The following is a 20,738-nucleotide window of genomic DNA, read 5'->3' as shown; positions in this document are numbered from 1 at the left end:
AGGTGGCCACAGACACTATAAACAGAGCCAGAGAGACAGACAGAATCGGGAATCTCCGGGAAATAGACAAGCGATATTGACAAGGACTAAAGCGATTTGTGATCAGAAATTTGCCTGAACCCCTGTGGTTAATGAAAGGGATTTTGCTGCTTGAGTTCCTTATACGCCTTGGGCTTCTGGAGAACTTGTTTCGTAGTTTGCAGAAACGCGGCTCAGACATGCTGTTGTGACCGGGCCGGTGCCACAAGGTTCCTGACTGTAATCAGCGACAAGGCAATGTTGCTTCAACAGGCCCGGCTAGCTCAGTCGGTAGAGCATGAGACTCTTAATCTCAGGGTCGTGGGTTCGAAAGCCCCACGTTGGGCGGTAGTTATTTTGTTAAACTTTATGTTGCTTTCAAAGCGTCATTAATTAAGCGATATCCTTGTTTTGCACAATGAAAGAAATGCGAACTGAGAAAATACTGCAGATGCTGGAAATATGAATTGAAACAGAAAATGCTGGAGATACTCAGCAGGTCAGGCAGCATCTGCGAAGAGAGAAACAGAGGTAACGTTTCAGGTCGATAACCTTTCGTCAGAACTATAAAAAAAAAGGTAATGGAACAGATTTTTAAGCAGTGCAGGGGATTCAATGAGATCATGGCTGATCTCCTGCCTCAATTCCACTCACCGGCCCTATCGCCATATCCCTTGATGCCCTTACCAGTCAGAAATCTACCCACTTCTGTTTTGAATATACCCAATAACTGAGCCTCCACAGCACTCTGGGGAAGAGAATTCCAAAGATTCACCACTTTCTGTGTGAAGAAATGTCTTCTCTCAGTCCTGAATGGCCTAACATTTATCCTGAGGCTGTGTCCGCTGGTTCTAGACTCCCCAGCCAATGGAATCATTCTCCCAGCATCCAACCGATCAAACCGTGTAATAATTTTGCATGCTTCATGAGATCCCCTCTCATTCTTCCGAATTCAAGAGATTACAGGCCTAGTTTACTCAATCTCTTAACACAACCGCTTCCCCGAGGTGTGGCTAGTTCTGGAGCACACGCTTTTAGTGCTGCAGACGGAGTGTTGTCGGAGCTCATTGCATTTGCTGTAACTAATCAGCTCAGCTGTTTCTTAATATCGCTTGGAATTAATCGAATAGAATGAAGTCTGGCTTCTCTCAGGATGGTTACAGACACTTCAGCTTTGTCTTTTGTATTCATCCATCTTTTCTGTTTATTTACTCTATCTAATCGTTTTCTTGATTTTAAAACCCTCTGTCAAATTTCCTCTTAGCCGTCTATGCTCTAAGGAGAACAGCTCCAACTTCTCTGGTCTATCCATGTAACGGCAATCGTTCATCACTGGAACCAATGAAGTACAAATGCATCAATGATTTGTTCGCCCCGCACCGAGAGAGACAACATCCAGAGAAAAACACAGGAGGAAATCGATTTCAAGTGGATGCCTACCATCACTTGGTGCCAAGCTTTCGCGAACACGTCTGTTGTGTTCTCATGTAAAAAATATAATTTTGTCCGAACAGTTTGCCTGGCGTGAAAGGATCTGAATTGCAAAGGAGCAGGCATGAAAAGCTGCGTTGATGTGCTTGCTGCCAGGAGGCTGGCAGCAGCTTCCCGGAGGCTGGCAGCAGCTTCCCTGGTGGTCTAGTGGTTAGGATTCGGCGCTTTCACCGCCGCGGCCTGGGTTCGATTCCCGGTCAGGGAACAGTGCGTTCTGGGGCTGTTTGAATTGCCACCATGCAGCGCACCCTTACGAAACAATGCTCCGCCCCTGATTCAACTTTCCACACCGCTGCTCAACATCACTCTTCATACAGCGATACAAAATATACATCCTTGATTTCTGTAAAATGCGTGCTGTTTCAAAGTCAGCAGGAATTGATTTCTGTCAAATTTAGACTGCCTGACTTTAAATATTGCCAACATTTAACTGCAGCTCACAGTGTCAGGGTAGTCACGGTTTTCATCAGTCTTCCGTGTATCTTCTTGCCCACTGCACCTCCCAACAAACTTAGCTTATCACAGGCACGGCTATCGATTAATTCATTGCCAGTGTGAAAAATGCAAATTTTGAAACATACAAACGTGTGCAAGCCTGTAATCAGAGAGTCCGTGGCCCGTGATAACTTGAGCATTAAGATGTTCATTAGCCCTTCCTGTATTGCTCAGTAGCCCACTGCGTGAGGAACTAAGAACCACGGGCATTTTCACTTCTGTGTCGGGCTCAGCACCATACCTAAAAATTGAACTTGATTTGGCTCGTGATCAGTGCGGCTCAGTGAGACTTCGGCCCGTCTCTCCCTTCACAACCCATCAGTGTGGAGAAAAGAACAGGGAATTTTACACATGTGTTGTGCTCTGTAACTTTATTTGAACATGTCATTGCATTTCACGCTGTGTCCAACACAGTGAGGTCCCCCGTGCTGTGTCAGCATTGTATCTTTATCAACACTGCAGCTTTACATTAACACAACCTGAGCTCCGAGATCTGGTCGGGTCACATTGCCCGAAGTGAGGAATGAGCGAGAGGGGCAATTCCACCCGGGGATAGAAAAACCTCCAAAAGAACAACAGTATACTGCTTTTGATGTGAAGCCGAAATAGCTCAGTTGGGAGAGCGTTAGACTGAAGATCTAAAGGTCCCGGGTTTCGGTAGGTTTTAGTTACTTTCTGTCTCCTTCACTACAAGAGGAGTGAATGAGGAGAAATTTTACGCTCCTGATGCCGCGTTTCCCAAACGAATGGGAGTGAAACCACATCGGACATACTGGATCCGGCTCCAACCGTCCGCTGCAGGTGCGAATCCAGTCGGGGTCCCGCCGTCTGCTCTTATACCGGAGCAGTGTTTGTGGGAGGGGCTGTGGTGCGATAATAAATTTTAGAATGAGGTTTGTTAGACCATAGAGCTGTCTTTCTGTTAGTTTCGATTTACACTCTGCCCAGTTGTATATACGAACAGTTAACAATGTTTAACCGATGTGGTGTGTTCAATGATTGTGCAGTAACTCGGTCACCCAGTGTGAGGCTGAAAGACAATCTCGCAGCCTGGGTTCGAGCCTGGCCAACAAGAGCATTGTGGCCGGTTAGCCCAGTTGGTGAAAGCCTGGTGTTAATAACGACAAGGTCGCGAGTTTGATCCCCGTACTGGCCATCAGCATGTTTTCATAATTTTACACTTTTCCCGCACATTTCAAATACAAACTTTATAAGGAAGCCAATGCACACAGACTCACGGGGGATTTATTTGGATTAACATCCATTGCACCTTTGCCACCGGGGCTGAGAGACACATCTTTCTGTTTATTTGTCATTCTGGGTTTGCTGTTGAACGTTGAACATGTGGCCTGTTCCCGATAAGGTTAACAGGCAGGTAATAGACAGACAGAGCAGCTCTGACCCCGCGAGATGGGCAAAAGGCTTCAGTTCAGGACAAATGCATCAATGAAATGTTCGCCGGCACCGAGAGAGACAACATCCAGAGAAAACCACTGAAGGAAATCGATTTCAAGTGGATGCCTACCTGCACTTCGTGCCGTGCTTTCGCGAACACGTCTTTTGTGTTCTCATGTTAAAAATATCATTTTGTCCGAACAGTTTGCCTGGTGCGAAAGGATCTGAATTGCAAAGGAGCAGGTAGGAAACACTGCATTGCTGTGCTGTGCTTGCTGGCAGGAGACTTGCTGCAGCTTTTCTGGTAGTCTAGTGGTTAGGATTCAGGCACTTTTACCGCCGCGGCCCGGCCTCGATTCCCGGTGAGGAAACAGTGCGTTTTGGGGCTGTTTGAATTGCCACCATACAACGCTGAAATAGCTCAGTTGGGAGATCGATTAGATTTGAACACGCACACTTTCATGATGCTGGAGTCAGATGCGCTACCTTTGCACCATGAGGTCTACAACATAACCACGGATGTTCGTAGTTTGTATATATACTCGTTCCACAAACACTGTTTCATTCCTCCTGCCTTCTCCTGATTCCTCAGTGTCATGCACAGAAGCGCCTGATGCCCTCATTTGTTTAAAGTAACAAGCAGACACAAACACAGGTAATTCGTTCAAAATCTACCCGCAGGTGGCCACAGACACAATAAACAGAGCCAGAGAGACAGACAGAATCGGGAATCTCCGGGAAATAGACAAGCGATATTGACAAGGACTAAAGCGATTTGTGATCAGAAATTTGCCTGAACCCCTGTGGTTAATGAAAGGGATTTTGCTGCTTGAGTTCCTTATACGCCTTGGGCTTCTGGAGAACTTGTTTCGTAGTTTGCAGAAACGCGGCTCAGACATGCTGTTGTGACCGGGCCAGAGCCACAAGGTTCCTGACTGCAATCAGCGACAAGGCAATGTTACTACAACAGGCCCGGCTAGCTCAGTCGGTAGAGCATGAGACTCTTAATCTCAGGGTCGTGGGTTCGAGCCCCACGTTGGGCGGTAGTTATTTTGTTAAACTTTTATGTTGCTTTCAAAGCGTCATTAATTAAGCAATATCCTTGTTTTGCACAATGAAAGAAATGCGAACTGAGAAAATACTGCAGATGCTGGAAATATGAATTGAAACAGAAAATGCTGGAGATACTCAGCAGGTCAGGAAGCATCTGCGAAGAGAGAAACAGAGGTAACGTTTCAGGTCGATAAGCTTTCGTCAGAACTATAAAAAAAAAGGTAATGGAACAGATTTTTAAGCAGTGCAGGGGATTCAATGAGATCATGGCTGATCTCCTGCCTCAATTCCACTCACCGGCCCTTTCGCCATATCCCTTGATGCCCTTACCAGTCAGAAATCTACCCACTTCTGTTTCGAATATACCCAATAACTGAGCCTCCACAGCACTCTGGGGAAGAGAATTCCAAAGATTCACCACTTTCTGTGTGAAGAAATGTCTTCTCTCAGTCCTGAATGGCCTAACATTTATCCTGAGGCTGTGTCCGCTGGTTCTAGACTCCCCAGCCAAGGGAATCATTCTCCCAGCATCCAACCGATCAAACCGTGTAATAATTTTGCATGCTTCATGAGATTCCCTCTCATTCTTCCGAATTCAAGAGATTACAGGCCTAGTTTACTCAATCTCTTAACACAACCGCTTCCCCGAGGCGTGGCTAGTTCTGGAGCACACGCTTTTAGTGCTGCAGACGGAGTGTTGTCGGAGCTCATTGCATTTGCTGTAACTAATCAGCTCAGCTGTTTCTTAATATCGCTTGGAATTAATCGAATTGAATGAAGTCTGGCTTCTCTCAGGATGGTTACAGACACTTCAGCTTTGTCTTTTGTATTCATCCATCTTTTCTGTTTATTTACTCTATCTAATCGTTTTCTTGATTTTAAAACCCTCTGTCAAATTTCCTCTTAGCCGTCTATGCTCTAAGGAGAACAGCTCCAACTTCTCTGGTCTATCCACGTAATGGCAATCGTTCATCACTGGAACCAATGAAGTACAAATGCATCAATGATTTGTTCGCCCCGCACCGAGAGAGACAACATCCAGAGAAAAACACAGGAGGAAATCGATTTCAAGTGGATGCCTACCCTCACTTGGTGCCAAGCTTTCGCGAACACGTCTGTTGTGTTCTCATGTAAAAAATATAATTTTGTCCGAACAGTTTGCCTGGCGTGAAAGGATCTGAATTGCAAAGGAGCAGGCATGAAAAGCTGCGTTGATGTGCTTGCTGCCAGGCGGCTGGCAGCAGCTTCCCTGGTGGTCTAGTGGTTAGGATTCGGCGCTTTCACCGCCGCGGCCTGGGTTCGATTCCCGGTCAGGGAACAGTGCGTTTTGGGGCCGTTTGAATTGCCACCATGCAACGCGCCCTTACGGAGCAATGCTCCGCCCCTGATTCAACTTTTCACACCGCTGCTCAACATCACTCTTCATGCAGCGATACAAAATATACATCCTTGATTTCTGTAAAATGCGTGCTGTTTCAAAGTCAGCAGGAATTGATTTCTGTCAAATTTAGACTGGCTGACTTTAAATGTTGCCAACATTTAACTGCAGCTCACAGTGTCAGGGCAGTCACGGTTTTCATCAGTCTTCCGTGTATCTTCTTGCCCACTGCACCTCCCAACAAACTTAGCTTATCACAGGCACGGCTATCGATTAATTCATTGCCAGTGTGAAAAATGCAAATTTTGAAACATACAAACGTGTGCAAGCCTGTAATCAGAGAGTCCGTGGCCCGTGATAACTTGAGCATTAAGATGTTCATTAGCCCTTCCTGTATTGCTCAGTAGCCCACTGCGTGAGGAACTAAGAACCACGGGCATTTTCACTTCTGTGTCGGGCTCAGCACCATACCTGAAGATTGAACATGATTTGGCTCGTGATCAGTGCGGCTCAGTGAGACTTCGGCCCGTCTCTCCCTTCACAACCCATCAGTGTGGAGAAAAGAACAGGGAATTTTACACATGTGTTGTGCTCTGTAACTTTATTTGAACATGTCATTGCATTTCACGCTGTGTCCAACACAGTGAGGTCCCCCGTGCTGTGTCAGCATTGTATCTTTATCAACACTGCAGCTTTACATTAACACAACCTGAGCTCCGAGATCTGGTCGGGTCACATTGCCCGAAGTGAGGAATGAGCGAGAGGGGCAATTCCACCCGGGGATAGAAAAACCTCCAAAAGAACAACAGTATACTGCTTTTGATGTGAAGCCGAAATAGCTCAGTTGGGAGAGCGTTAGACTGAAGATCTAAAGGTCCCGGGTTTCGGTAGGTTTTAGTTACTTTCTGTCTCCTTCACTACAGGAGGAGTGAATGAGGAGAAATTTTACGCTCCTGATGCCGCTTTTCCCAAACGAATGGGAGTGAAATCACATCGGACATGCTGGATCCGGCTCCAACCGTCCGCTGCAGGTGCGAATCCAGTCGGGGTCCCGCCGTCTGCTCTTATACCGGAGCAGTGTTTGTGGGAGGGGCTGTGGTGCGATAATAAATTTTAGAATGAGGTTTGTTAGACCATAGAGCTGTCTTTCTGTTAGTTTCGATTTACACTCTGCCCAGTTGTATATACGAACAGTTAACAATGTTTAACCGATGTGGTGTGTTCAATGATTGTGCAGTAACTCGGTCACCCAGTGTGAGGCTGAAAGACAATCTCGCAGCCTGGGTTCGAGCCTGGCCAACAAGAGCATTGTGGCCGGTTAGCCCAGTTGGTGAAAGCCTGGTGTTAATAACGACAAGGTCGCGAGTTTGATCCCCGTACTGGCCATCAGCATGTTTTCATAATTTTACACTTTTCCCGCACATTTCAAATACAAACTTTATAAGGAAGCCAATGCACACAGACTCACGGGGGATTTATTTGGATTATCATCCATTGCACCTTTGCCACCGGGGCTGAGAGACACATCTTTCTGTTTATTTGTCATTCTGGGTTTGCTGTTGAACGTTGAACAGGTGGCCTGTTCCCGATAAGGTTAACAGGCAGGTAATAGACAGACAGAGCAGCTCTGACCCCGCGAGATGGGCAAAAGGCTTCAGATCAGGACAAATGCATCAATGAAATGTTCGCCGGCACCGAGAGAGACAACATCCAGAGAAAACCACTGAAGGAAATCGATTTCAAGTGGATGCCTACCCGCACTTGGTGCCGTGCTTTCGCGAACATGTCTTTTGTGTTCTCATGTTAAAAATATCATTTTGTCCGAACAGTTTGCCTGGTGCGAAAGGATCTGAATTGCAAAGGAGCAGGTAGGAAACACTGCATTGCTGTGCTGTGCTTGCTGGCAGGAGACTTGTTGCAGCTTTTCTGGTAGTCTAGTGGTTAGGATTCAGGCACTTTTACCGCCGCGGCCCGGGCTCGATTCCCGGTGAGGAAACAGTGCGTTTTGGGGCTGGTTGAATTGCCACCATACAACGCTGAAATAGCTCAGTTGGGAGATCGATTAGATTTGAACACGCAGACTTTCTGATGCTGGACTCAGATGCGCTACCTTTGCACCATGAGGTCCACAACATAACCACGGATGTTCGTAGTTTGTATATATACTCGTTCCACAAACACTGTTTCATTCCTCCTGCCTTCTCCTGATTCCTCAGTGTCATGCACAGAAGCGCCTGATGCCCTCATTTGTTTAAAGTAACAAGCAGACACAAACACAGGTAATTCGTTCAAAATCTACCCGCAGGTGGCCACAGACACAATAAACAGAGCCAGAGAGACAGACAGAATCGGGAATCTCCGGGAAATAGACAAGCGATATTGACAAGGACTAAAGCGATTTGTGATCAGAAATTTGCCTGAACCCCTGTGGTTAATGAAAGGGATTTTGCTGCTTGAGTTCCTTATACGCCTTGGGCTTCTGGAGAACTTGTTTCGCAGTTTGCAGAAACGCGGCTCAGACATGCTGTTGTGACCGGGCCAGAGCCACAAGGTTCCTGACTGCAATCAGCGACAAGGCAATGTTACTTCAACAGGCCCGGCTAGCTCAGTCGGTAGAGCATGAGACTCTTAATCTCAGGGTCGTGGGTTCGAGCCCCACGTTGGGCGGTAGTTATTTTGTTAAACTTTTATGTTGCTTTCAAAGCGTCATTAATTAAGCGATATCCTTGTTTTGCACAATGAAAGAAATGCGAACTGAGAAAATACTGCAGATGCTGGAAATATGAATTGAAACAGAAAATGCTGGAGATACTCAGCAGGTCAGGAAGCATCTGCGAAGAGAGAAACAGAGGTAACGTTTCAGGTCGATAACCTTTCGTCAGAACTATAAAAAAAAAGGTAATGGAACAGATTTTTAAGCAGTGCAGGGGATTCAATGAGATCATGGCTGATCTCCTGCCTCAATTCCACTCACCGGCCCTTTCGCCATATCCCTTGATGCCCTTACCAGTCAGAAATCTACCCACTTCTGTTTTGAATATACCCAATAACTGAGCCTCCACAGCACTCTGGAGAAGAGAATTCCAAAGATTCACCACTTTCTGTGTGAAGAAATGTCTTCTCTCAGTCCTGAAGAGCCTAACATTTATCCTGAGGCTGTGTCCGCTGGTTCTAGACTCCCCAGCCAAGGGAATCATTCTCCCAGCATCCAACCGATCAAACCGTGTAATAATTTTGCATGCTTCATGAGATCCCCTCTCATTCTTCCGAATTCAAGAGATTACAGGCCTAGTTTACTCAATCTCTTAACACAACCGCTTCCCCGAGGCGTGGCTAGTTCTGGAGCACACGCTTTGAGTGCTGCAGCCGGAGTGTTGTCGGAGCTCATTGCATTTGCTGTAACTAATCAGCTCAGCTGTTTCTTAATATCGCTTGGAATTAATCGAATTGAATGAAGTCTGGCTTCTCTCAGGATGGTTACAGACACTTCAGCTTTGTCTTTTGTATTCATCCATCTTTTCTGTTTATTTACTGTATCTAATCGTTTTCTTGATTTTAAAACCCTCTGTCAAATTTCCTCTTAGCCGTCTATGCTCTAAGGAGAACAGCTCCAGCTTCTCTGGTCTATCCACGTAACGGCAATCGTTTATTACTGGAACCAATGAAGTAAATCTCTTCTGTGCTCTCTTCAAATCCTTCATGTCCTTCTGAAAGTGCGGCGCCCAGAATAGGACTCAATACTCCAGCTGCAGCCCAACTAGTATATTATATTATGGTTATCTACAACTTCATGCCGTTTGGACTTCATGTTTCTTTTTATATAAACAAGGATCACACATGGTTTATTAACAGCGTTCTAAAGCTGTTCTGCCATCTTCAACGAATTGTTCACAAACTCCCCCAGTGATATCTGTCCGTTAACCCTTCTAAAATTATTCAATTTAGCTTGTAATCATATCAACTCACAATTTTCAGCATTGAATTTCATCTAAATGTGTCCGCCCATTGCAACAGCCTGTCTATGTCATCATTTTTAAAAATTCTTTCATGGGCTGTGGGCGTCGCTGGAAAGACCAGCATTTATTTTCCATTCCTAATTACCTTTGGGAAGGTGGTGGCAAGCCACCTTCTTCAACCACTGCAGTCCGTGATGTGAAGGTAGTCCCACTGTGCTGTTAGGGATGGAGTTCCAGGATATTAACACAGCGACGATGCAGGACGGTGTGTGACTTGTAGGGGAACTTGGAGGTGGTGCTGTTCCCATGCACCTGCTGCCCTTGTCCTTCTAGGTGGAATAGGTCGCGGGTTTGGGAGGTGCTGCCGAAGAAGCCTTAGCGGTTGCTGCAAAGCATCTTATAGATGGTACACACTGCAGCCACCATGCACTGGTAGCGGAGGGAGTGAATGTTTAAGATGGTGAATAGGGTGCCAATAAACGAGCTGCTTTGTCCTGGATGGTGTCGAGATTCTTGCGTGTTGTTTGTGCTGCTCTCATCCCGGCAAGTGGAGAGTATTCCATCACACTCCTTGTTTGTCCCTTGTAGATGGTGGAAAGTCTTTGGGGAGTCAGGAGGTGCGACACACGCCGCAGAATACCGACCCTCTGACCTGCTGTTGTTGCCACAGTATTTATGTGGCTGGTACAGTTAAGTTTCTGGTCAATGGTGACCCCCAGGATGCTGATGGTAGGAGATTCGGCGATGGTAATACTGGTAAATATCATGGGACGGTGGTTAGACTCTCGGTTGTTGGAGGTAGTAATTGCCTGGCACTTCTGTGGCACGAATGTTACCTGCCACATATCAGCCCAATCCTGAATGCCATCCAGGTCATGTTGCATGCGGGCTTGGACTGCTTTCTTCTTATCTGAGAAGTTGTGAATTGCGCTGAACACTGTGCAGTTATCATCAAACATCCGCATTTCTGACATTATCTTGAAGGGAGGGTCATTGATGAAGCAGCTGAAGATGGTTGGGCCTAGGGCACTACCATGAGGATATCCTGCAGCGATGTCCTGGGCTGTGATGATTGACCTTCAATCACCACGAATTGAAGTCTCTTACTATCTTCTTCACTCTTACATATTTCGTATCCTCTGCAATTTTCAAAATTGGGCCTATACCCCCATGTCCATGACGTTAATGTATGCCAAGCACAGCAGTGGCCCGTGTAGTTAACCCGAGGGAACACCAATTTTCACCTCTATACATTACGCAATAACAGCCATTCACCACAACTCGCTGCTTTCTATCCCTTCGCCGCCTTTATATACATGATGCTACTTCCCCTTTTATTGCATGGGCTTCAAATTGTCTCACATGCCTAATATATGGAGCTTTATCAAAAGATTTGTATTGTCCATATACACAATAGCAAATGCACTGCCCTCACCCACCCTCTCTGTTACCTCAGCAAAACACTCAATACAATATCTCATAAAGCTCTCTTCCACAAAAAACATTTGATGTGGGGTCAATTGTTAATTTAAAATCTGATATTATTAGATTTCAGTTACCCAAAGTTATCAAGGGATATGGGGCAAAGCCAGGTGAATGGAGTTAGGCAATAGATCAGCCGTGATCCCCTTGAATGGCTCGAGGGGCTGAATGGCTACTACTACTGTTGCTATGCTCCTGTGCTCCAAACAGGTTTATTCGGGATCGCCTGCTTATATTTCTGGGTTTATGACAGATTACTAGAATCGACAGACAATATATCTGTGATTATGAGGGCTCATTGAGAACAACTGCCTATATAAATATATGGATTAATCGTAATTTACTGTAAACTCCAGCCAAGATATCTGGGTTTATCTGGGTTCACTTGGATTACCAGCTATATTATTGGGTTTGTCGGGATTTACTGGGATCAACAGCCTATATATTTTGCTTTCCAGGGTTTATTAGAATTGCCAGCTTACATGTCCAGTATTTATTGGTAAAATGTTCCTGTGTAACAGCCTCTGTCTGTAGCATAGCACATTCTGATGAGTCTCCGAGATCACCAGCGGCTCTGCATAAGATTGATTTAGGTGCAACCTCCAGAATGATAAATGCTTATTGGGATCAGTGACTTCTGGATAAAGTATCTCTTAGAGAGCACGGTTCAGTGAACATAAGAACATAAGAACAAAAGAAATAGGAGCAGGAGTAGGCCAATCGGCCCCTCGAGCCTGCTCCGCCATTCAATAAGATCATGGCTGATCTGATCCTAACTGCCAATCTACAATCACAGAACCATCTCCTGAATCTAACAGAATTAGACACACGAAATAGGAGCAGGATCAGGCTACACGGCCCGTGGGCCCGCTCCGCTACCCACAGGGCCATGACCGATCCGAACCTAGACTCATGTCCAAATTCCTGCCTGCTCCCCGTAACCCTTAATTCCCTTTACTTCTAGGAAACTGTCTATTTCTGTTTTAAATTTATGTAATGATGTAGCTTCTACAGCTTTTTGGGGCAGCATATTCCATGGACCTACCACACTCTGACTGAAGTAGTTCCTCCTCATCTCAGTTTTGAAAGAGCAACCCCTTATTCTAAGACTATGCCCCCTAGTTCTAGTTTCGCCCATCATCGGGAACATCCTCCCCGCATCCACCCGATCCAACCCCTTCACAATCTTATATGTTTCAATAAGATCGCCTCTCATTCTTCTGAACTCCAATGAGTAGAGTCCCAATCTACTCAACCTCTCCTCATATGTCCATCCCCTCATCCCCGGGATTAAACGAGTGAACCTTATTTGTACTGACTCGAGAGCAAGTATGTCTTTTCTTAAGTATAGACACCAAAACCGTATGCAGTATTCCAGGTGCGGTCTCGCCAGTACCTTGTACAACTGAAGCAATACCTCCCTATTTTTATATTCTATCCCCCTAGCAATGAAAGCCAACATTACATCGGCCTTCTTAATCACTTGCTGCACCTGCATACTAACCTTTTGAGTTTCGTGCACCAGGACCCCCAGATCCCTTTGTACTTCAGTACTTTCCAGTTTCTGGCCATTAAGATAATAACTTGCTCTACGATTTTTCCTGCCAAAGTGCATAACCTCACACTTTCTAGTATTGTATTCCATCTGTAAAATCTCTGCCCACTTATTTAACCTGTCTATGTCCCCTTGCAGGTTTTTTATGTCCTCCTCACTCATTACTTTCCCTCCCATCTTAGTATCATCTGCAAACTTTGATATGTTACACTCAGTCCCCTCCTCCAAATCGTTAATATAGATTGTGAAGAGTTGGGGACCCAGCACTGACCCCTGCGGAACACCACTAGTTACTGATTGCCAGTCTGAGAATGAACCATTTATCCCAACTCTCTGCCTTCTCTTAGATAGCCAATCCTCTATCCATGCCAGAATATTACCCCCAATCCCGTGATTTTCTATCTTAAGCAATAATCTTATGTGTGGCACCTTGTCAAATGCCTTTTGGATGTCTAAATACATTATGTCCACTGGTTCCCCTTTATCCACCCTATATGTTACTTCCTCAAAGAACTTCAGCAAATTTGTCAAACATGACTTCCCCCTCATAAAACCATGCTGACTTTGTCCTATTAAATTATGTTTATCCAAATGTCCTGTTACTGTCTCCTTAATAATGGACTCCAAAATTTTACCTACCACAGATGTTAGGCTAACTCTAATTTCCAGCCTTCTGTCTACTGCCCTTTTTAAATAAGGGTGTTACATTAGCAGTTTTCAAGTCTGCCGGGACCTTTGCTGAGTCCAGGGAGTTTTGGAAAATTATTACCAATGCTTCCACAATCCCTACCGCCACTTCCCTCAAGACCCTAGAATGTAAGCCATCAGGTCCAGGTGATTTATCCGCCTTGAGTCCCATTAATTTACTGAGTATCACTTCCTTAGTGATTTTGATCGTGTTTAGCTCCTCCCCCCCTATAGCCCCCTGTTTGTCCAGCGTTGGGATATTCTTAGTGTCCTCTACTGTAAAGACTGATACAAAATATTCATTCAGTGTTTTTGCCATCTCCATATTTCCCACAATTAATTTCCCGGTCTTATCCTCTAAGGGACCAACATTTACATTAGCCACCCTTTTTCTTTTTATATAACTATAAAAACTCTTACTATCTGTTTTTATATTGTTTGCTAATTTACTTTCATAATCTATCTTCCCTTTCTTAATCAATCTTTTTGTTATTTTTTGCTGTCTTTTAAAGTTTTCCCAATTCTCTATCCTCCCACTAGATTTGGCTACCTTATATGCCCTTGTTTTTAGTTGAATACTATCCTTAATTTCTTTACTTAGCCACGGATGGCTGTCTTTTCTTTTACACCCTTTTCTTCTCAGTGAAATATATATTTTTTGGAAGTTGTAAAATAACTCCTTAAATGTACACCACTGATCATGTATCGTCTTACCCTTTAATCTATTTTCCCAATCCACTCTACTCAATTCCGCTCTCATACCTTCATAGTCTCCTTTATTCAAGCTTAGCATGCTTGTTTGAGATCCAACCTTCTCACCCTCTAATTGAATATGGAATTCAACCATGTTATGCTCACTCATTCCAAGGGGAACCTTTACTAGGACATTTTTAATTAATCCTGTCTCGTTACACAGGACCAGATCTAAGGTTGCTTGCCCCCTGGTCGGTTCAGTTACATACTGCTCAAGAAACCCATCCCTAATACACTCAATGAACTCATCCTCAAGGCAGCCCTGCCCAATTTGATTTCTCCAATTAATATGATAGTTAAAATCCCCCAAAATTATAGATGCTCCCTTATTACAAGCCTCAACTATTTGCTGATTGATATTCCGTCCAACAGAGTTGCCACAGTTCGGAGGCCTATAGACTACGCCCACTAGTGTTTTTTTTCCCTTATTATTCCTTACCTCCACCCAAACTGTTTCATTGTCCTGATCTTTTGACCCAATATCATTTCTCTGTATTACAGTGATTCCTTCCTTTATTAACATTGCCACCCCACCTCCCCTTCCTTCCTGCCTGTCCTTCCTGATCGTTAAATAACCTGGTATGTTTAATTCCCAGGCATTGTCACCCTGCAGCCATGTTTCTGTAATGGCCACAACATCATACCCATATGTAGTTATTTGTGCCATTAACTCGTCTATTTTGTTACGAATGCTACGTGCATTCAGATAGAGAACTTTCAAAGATGTTTTGTGACACTTAGTTCCTGCTTTTGCCCTTTTTATTACTTTACCTTTTACTCCATACCTTCTGCCCCTTCCTGACATGCTCTGGTTTTTAATTTCCCCACTGCTACCTAGGTCTATGACCTTCTCTGTTGTCATTTGTATTATTTGCTCTCTAGGAACCTCCCCCCCACTAGTTAGTTTAAAGCCTTCTCTACAGCCCTAGTTATATGATCCGCCAGGACTCTAGTCCCAGCACTGGCCAAGTGAAGCCCGTCCCAACGGAACAGCTCCCTCCTGCCCCAGTACTGGTGCCAGTGTCCCAGGAATCAAAACCCATTTCTCCCACACCAGTCTTTGAGCCACGCATTTAACTCTCTAATTATATTTGTCCTAGCCAAATTCGCTCGTGGCTCAGGTAGTAATCCAGAGATTATTACCCTTGTTGTTCTGCTTTTTAATTTGGCCCCTAGCTGCTCAAACTCCCTCAGCAGAACCTCCTTCCTTGTCCTATCTATGTCGTTGGTACCAACATGGACCACGACAACTGGATCCTCCCCTTCCGACTCCAAGTTTCTCTCCAGTCCAGAGGAGATGTCCTTAACCCTGGCACTGGGCAGGCAACACAGCCTTCGGGACTCTCGCTCTCGGCTGCAGAGAACTCTATCTATCCCCCTAACGATACTATCCCCTACCACTACAACATTTCTTTTAACTCCCCCCACTTGAATGGTCCCCCGCTCCACGGTGCTGTGGCCAGGTTTCTCATCCTCCCCGCAGTCCCTGTTCCCATCCTCACAGGGAGTAAGAGCCTTGAACCTGTTGGACAAGTGCAAGGGCTGCGGCTCCTCCAACACTACCTCCTGGATCCCCGTACCTGCCTCACTTCTAGTCACACCATCCTGCCCCTGGCCACGGACTACATCTGAATTAATTAATCTAATTGGTGTGACTATCTCCTGATACACAGTTCCAGTTTTTTATATAATCTTACATCGTTACCTTAATACTTATCCCCCATATTTATGTTAGTTCTCCCGGGTTCCACTGCTCCTTCCTCTGAGCCCTGGCTTAGAAGCCACTGGCAGGAAGAACAGGGATGCTGAAAGGACCGGGACAGGTTACACTTCTGAGCTCGATTATGGCATTCTGGGAAATTATTTTCTGAACAGTGAGTCTGTCTCATTTACTTTCCACAGTCTGCTATTGTAAAGCGGGTATCAACCCATTTAACGCACCTAGTATTAACCCATTTAACACACCTGGTAATAACCCATTTAACACATCGGGTATCAACCCATTTAACGCACCTAGTATTAACCCATTTAACACTCCTGGTAATAACCCATTTAACACACCGGGTATCAACCCATTTAACACACCTGGTATTAACCCATTTAACACTCCTGGTATTAACCCATTTCACACACCGGGTATCAACTCATTTAACACACCGGGTATTAACCCATTTAACACACCGGGTATCAACCCATTTCACACACCTGGTATGAACCCATTTCACACACCTGGTATCAACCCATTTAACACTCCTGGTATTAACCCATTTAACACACCGGGTATCAACTCATTTAACACTCCTGGTATTAACCCATTTAACACACCGGGTATTAACCCATTTAACACAACCGACATTAACCCAGTTAACACACTGGATATTAACCCATTTAACACACCTGATATTAACCCATTTAACACGCCGGGTATTAACCCATTTAACACACTGGGTATTAACCCATTTAACACACTGGGTAATAACCATTTAACACACTGGGTAATAACCATTTAACACACTGGGTATTAACCCATTCAACACACCGGGTATGTAGCTATTCAGCATAGACAGGTATAATAACAGGCACAGTCGCAAGTCTTGCTGGACTATTGATGCCAACACCGATATTTGAGATTCGGCACAAATAACAACAGGGATGGTGGAATGAGTTTATTCTGGAGAGATTTTTTTAATGAAAATTTAAAAAGATTTCATGATAATGTGTTAACAGTAGTTTAATGAATACACAGACATTATATACATTTTACAGAGAGTATGACGCTTATCTAAATTTGCAAACTCTAGCCAACTCGGGTCTGCTGCAGGTGTCTACTGCTGTTCAGTTAAATTAGTCACTTCCTTAAGAAATCCGGTAACTTGCTTTTTCCGGATGAGAACTACAAGCAGTTTTCTATTGCTGCTGTAGCAGGAGCGGGAAATGTGCAGTAATGTGACCAGGGAATGTGCTGTAACGGTATCCGGGAGTGTGCAGCCTCGGAATCAGGGAGTATGCGGTATTGGGAATGGGGAAGTGCTGTAATGGTAACACTGAATGTGCAGTACGGGACACGGTAGTTTCCCATACTGGGACCAAGGAGTGTGCTGCACAGGAACCCAGTTGTTAAGCAATGTCGGCCCGTATTTTCCAATCAGAGGATTCCTGCATGCGCCCTTACCTGAGGGCTCCGGAGGTCCGGACAGTTCCACTCCTGAGCCTCTGCTCTACGAAATGCGTAGGGCCCAGGTCTCCCACGGGCACAGGCGGTTCGCAAGCGTCCCTGGGATCATGTGCGCCATGAGGAACCAATGAAAGAAGGGAATCCCCCTTCATATATTTGACAGGTCTCTCAGCTTAGACCTGTCAAAATTATGAATGGGCATCAATGAAAAAATATATCAGAACAATAAATATATATTTTTTTAAATCACGTTTTTAAAATTATTTAAAATTACATTAAATTAAATATTTTAAACAAAAATGTAATTATTTCAAAAAGATATATATATTTTACGGGGTTAAAATAAACTTACCTTTTTGAAATGTATTTTAAATGATAAATGAGTGTAAAAAAATATTTTTACTTTTTTAAACTCTTTGCTGGTAAAAGCAGGCCTTACGCCTCCTTTTACCAGGCAAAACATTTTAAAGAGATTTCAGCGGGCGGAGATATTGCAGAAAGCGGAACGCTCTGCCCACAGTGGCCCTTCTCTTCTGCAGGTGCATGATCAGCCGAGAGGATGCTTGACAGATCGGAAGGGCCGGTTTTCAGGGCATGAGCTTCACATGCGTGAATCCGGCACTTATGAGCTTCCGACAGGTGTGTACACAGCTCGTACACACCCGTAGGGATTGGAAAATGCGGGCCATTATTCCCAACTAATTTGGCAAGAACTCTATATGTGGACGAAATTATCACTGGGCAAAATGTCATTTATTTCAGGTCACATTCTGTTTCATTCAACAACAGGTAAAATATACATAACACTGAATGGGATGCAATATGTTCACTTTAATCAGAACGGCACCTGCCCGGAAATGTACAAAATGAAGAACAGGCTTAGACGAACGCACGGGGTTGACTGGAATTTAATATAGATTGATTCCTTTTCAATATCTTTCCCAGTGACGAGGCAGAGATTAATATATATCGCAACCATCCTGCTGCCTTAAATTTTTCTGATCTTTATTTTTAAAACAAGTCTTCCTTTACAGACTAGCACAGATCGGATAAAGCTGTCAACTCTGAGGATCTAAACCCGGTCTGAATGTCGGGAAATTTCACACGATTTGTCTATTTTTTGGAATCAGTCACAACAAGGACTCATTCCCAAAACACCCTTGTACTGCGACCTCAGCATGAGACTGAGTAAAGCAGCTACCCACTCCTGGGCGAGTACCTGCTAAAACCACAGCTGTAGATAGCTTGTGTCCAGGTCCTGTCCTTGCGCAAAAAGGCGAGAAGGTCCCGAACTATGATATTAACTTGCGTTTTAACACTGGACCAGATTGTGAAATGTTTCCGAAAATATAAAGGCCAAATGGAACCCAGTGAAATCTACACATGAAACAAAAATACAGGATATTGTTAGAAAGTGTTAGCCCTTCTCATCTATTTAATTTGTTCATCATTGCGAGGGGATACTTCACTCCTCTCCTCAATTCCTCTCAAAATTCCCTCTGGGTCACAGCATAAATAAAAGTGTTGGTGCAGCAACTCAGGAGCTGGAGCATGAAGCCGATTTCAGGTACAAATGTGGGCAGAGGGGCAGGATATCCCAAGTAATCCAACCGCCTCAGTATAGAACAGACCATAAACACCACCCATAACAGTATGAAATTCCCTGATGTAACGAACAGTACAATCGTGCATTTCCTTTGGCTCTCCATCTCTGGGTCACTGGGACTCTCGCCACTGCTCCGAGCCCGGAGTCTTCTGCGGGCTCTGCTGGCCACTAAAACGTGCCTGACTGTTAAAGCATTGAACAGTAGAATCAAAAGAAACGGCTTGAATGGCGTTAAGATATAATTCATTAATTCAACCACGGCCCAGACCAGTGAACGTGATACAACAAGGGTAACGTGGCAAAACCAGGGAGTGTTAGAAAGCCAATACTGACTTGTATATAGAAAATTCCCGAAAATGTTCTTCAAACAGCTCAGCACAGTCACTGTGCCTAGAATCACAGACGCCATTTTCTCGGTGCAATAATTAGATTTCACCTTCTGACAACAAATGGCCACGAATCGATCAAAAGTGAAAGTGACTGTGAACCAGACAGAACAGTCTGTGGTGGCATAAAGCAGGACGGCGTGAATATTACACACTCTAGTTTCCCTCAAAAACAAAAATTCTTTCCGATAAACAATAGGAATCTGCCTCAGTATCAGATCGATGATCACGACCAGTAGATCTGCCGCTGCCATGGCCACCAGGTAGTGAGTGACACATTTGGAGAGTCCACACTTTCCCCGAGACAGGATCGCAATCGTCACCACGTTAACTGTGTGCAGCAATAAAATACGATAATCATTCACAAGACACGGGGCATTAACAGTAGTTTTTCGTGTTTGCATGGAAGTAACAGTCCGTTATATAACAGGGACATTAACGTTCTTCACAATTACCTGAAACGCTTCGAAAATGTGCAGCTTGGCTTTGCATCCAGTGATGGATCGTGATTATTCTACCTGTGATAGGGCATCCTGGAGACAGGGGTTGTACTCGGCGTGCCAGCGATGAATCGTCATTTAAGTGACACAACGTGATCAAATTACACAGGCTAGTAATGTATTCCCTGGAGTATATAATATTACGGGTGATCCATTTAAGATGATTATAGGATTTGATAGAGTATATAGGGGTAACCTAATATCTCTTTTGGCGGAGTCACTAAAATTAAAGCTAGGCCGTTCAAGGGTTCAAGGAAGCACTTCTTTACTCCAGGCTGAGATAGATTTTTGGATCCAAGGAGAATCAAGGAATATGGAGATCTGGAGGGAAAGTTGAGTCGAGGTCGATGATCAGCCATGATCATATAGAATGGCCGAGCAGGCTCGAGGGGCCGTATGGCCATCTCCTGCTCTTACTTCTTATTTTCTTATGTTCTTACAAGAAGGGAAGTATAAATCGGGACCTCTCTCCCCAAAAATGCTTTTCAGGTTGTGGCTCAAGTAAAATATCAAATTGAAAGTGATAGATTATTGATAGACAATGGTGTTTAGGCATATGGAACCAAGGCTGGTCGATGGAGCGAAGCTAAAACTCATCCAGTATCTATTTGAATGGCTCGAGAGGATGAAAAGTCTGCATCGCATTTGTTAAACAAACCAAGGTTAAAAACAGAAACTAGAGTTTAGTATATATACAAATGCATCCAATTGGGAATTGGGAGCCTCACTTGCAACAGTTGGGACATTTTGAAAGTTGCATTGCAGCGTGTGTGTGAGTTTGTTGTAGTGGTGTTATATTTGAACTAAA

The 20,738-nt window shown here is 44.4% G+C and overlaps 5 non-coding genes across 5 annotated transcripts; all 5 read left to right on the top strand.

The window, feature by feature from the left end:
- The first annotated feature begins 291 nt into the window (after nt 1–291).
- trnak-cuu (transfer RNA lysine (anticodon CUU)) lies at nt 292–366 on the top strand. The gene has a single exon. It is a non-coding gene; the product is annotated as a tRNA-Lys (tRNA).
- A 1,276-nt stretch (nt 367–1,642) lies between these two features.
- On the top strand, nt 1,643–1,714 carry trnae-uuc (transfer RNA glutamic acid (anticodon UUC)). The gene has a single exon. It is a non-coding gene; the product is annotated as a tRNA-Glu (tRNA).
- Nucleotides 1,715–4,369: 2,655 nt separating this feature from the next.
- trnak-cuu (transfer RNA lysine (anticodon CUU)) lies at nt 4,370–4,442 on the top strand. Its single transcript has one exon. It is a non-coding gene; the product is annotated as a tRNA-Lys (tRNA).
- Nucleotides 4,443–5,698: 1,256 nt separating this feature from the next.
- trnae-uuc (transfer RNA glutamic acid (anticodon UUC)) lies at nt 5,699–5,770 on the top strand. Its single transcript has one exon. It is a non-coding gene; the product is annotated as a tRNA-Glu (tRNA).
- Nucleotides 5,771–8,424: 2,654 nt separating this feature from the next.
- On the top strand, nt 8,425–8,497 carry trnak-cuu (transfer RNA lysine (anticodon CUU)). Its single transcript has one exon. It is a non-coding gene; the product is annotated as a tRNA-Lys (tRNA).
- Nucleotides 8,498–20,738: the final 12,241 nt, after the last annotated feature.

This window comes from Somniosus microcephalus, unplaced genomic scaffold, assembly GCF_052327205.1.
Source record: "Somniosus microcephalus isolate GS21.2 unplaced genomic scaffold, FLI_Smic_1.0 scaffold90, whole genome shotgun sequence".
Taxonomy (NCBI): domain Eukaryota; kingdom Metazoa; phylum Chordata; class Chondrichthyes; order Squaliformes; family Somniosidae; genus Somniosus; species Somniosus microcephalus.
Note: the sequence above shows the minus strand (reverse complement) of the source record. Positions and strands in the feature narration are given on the sequence as shown.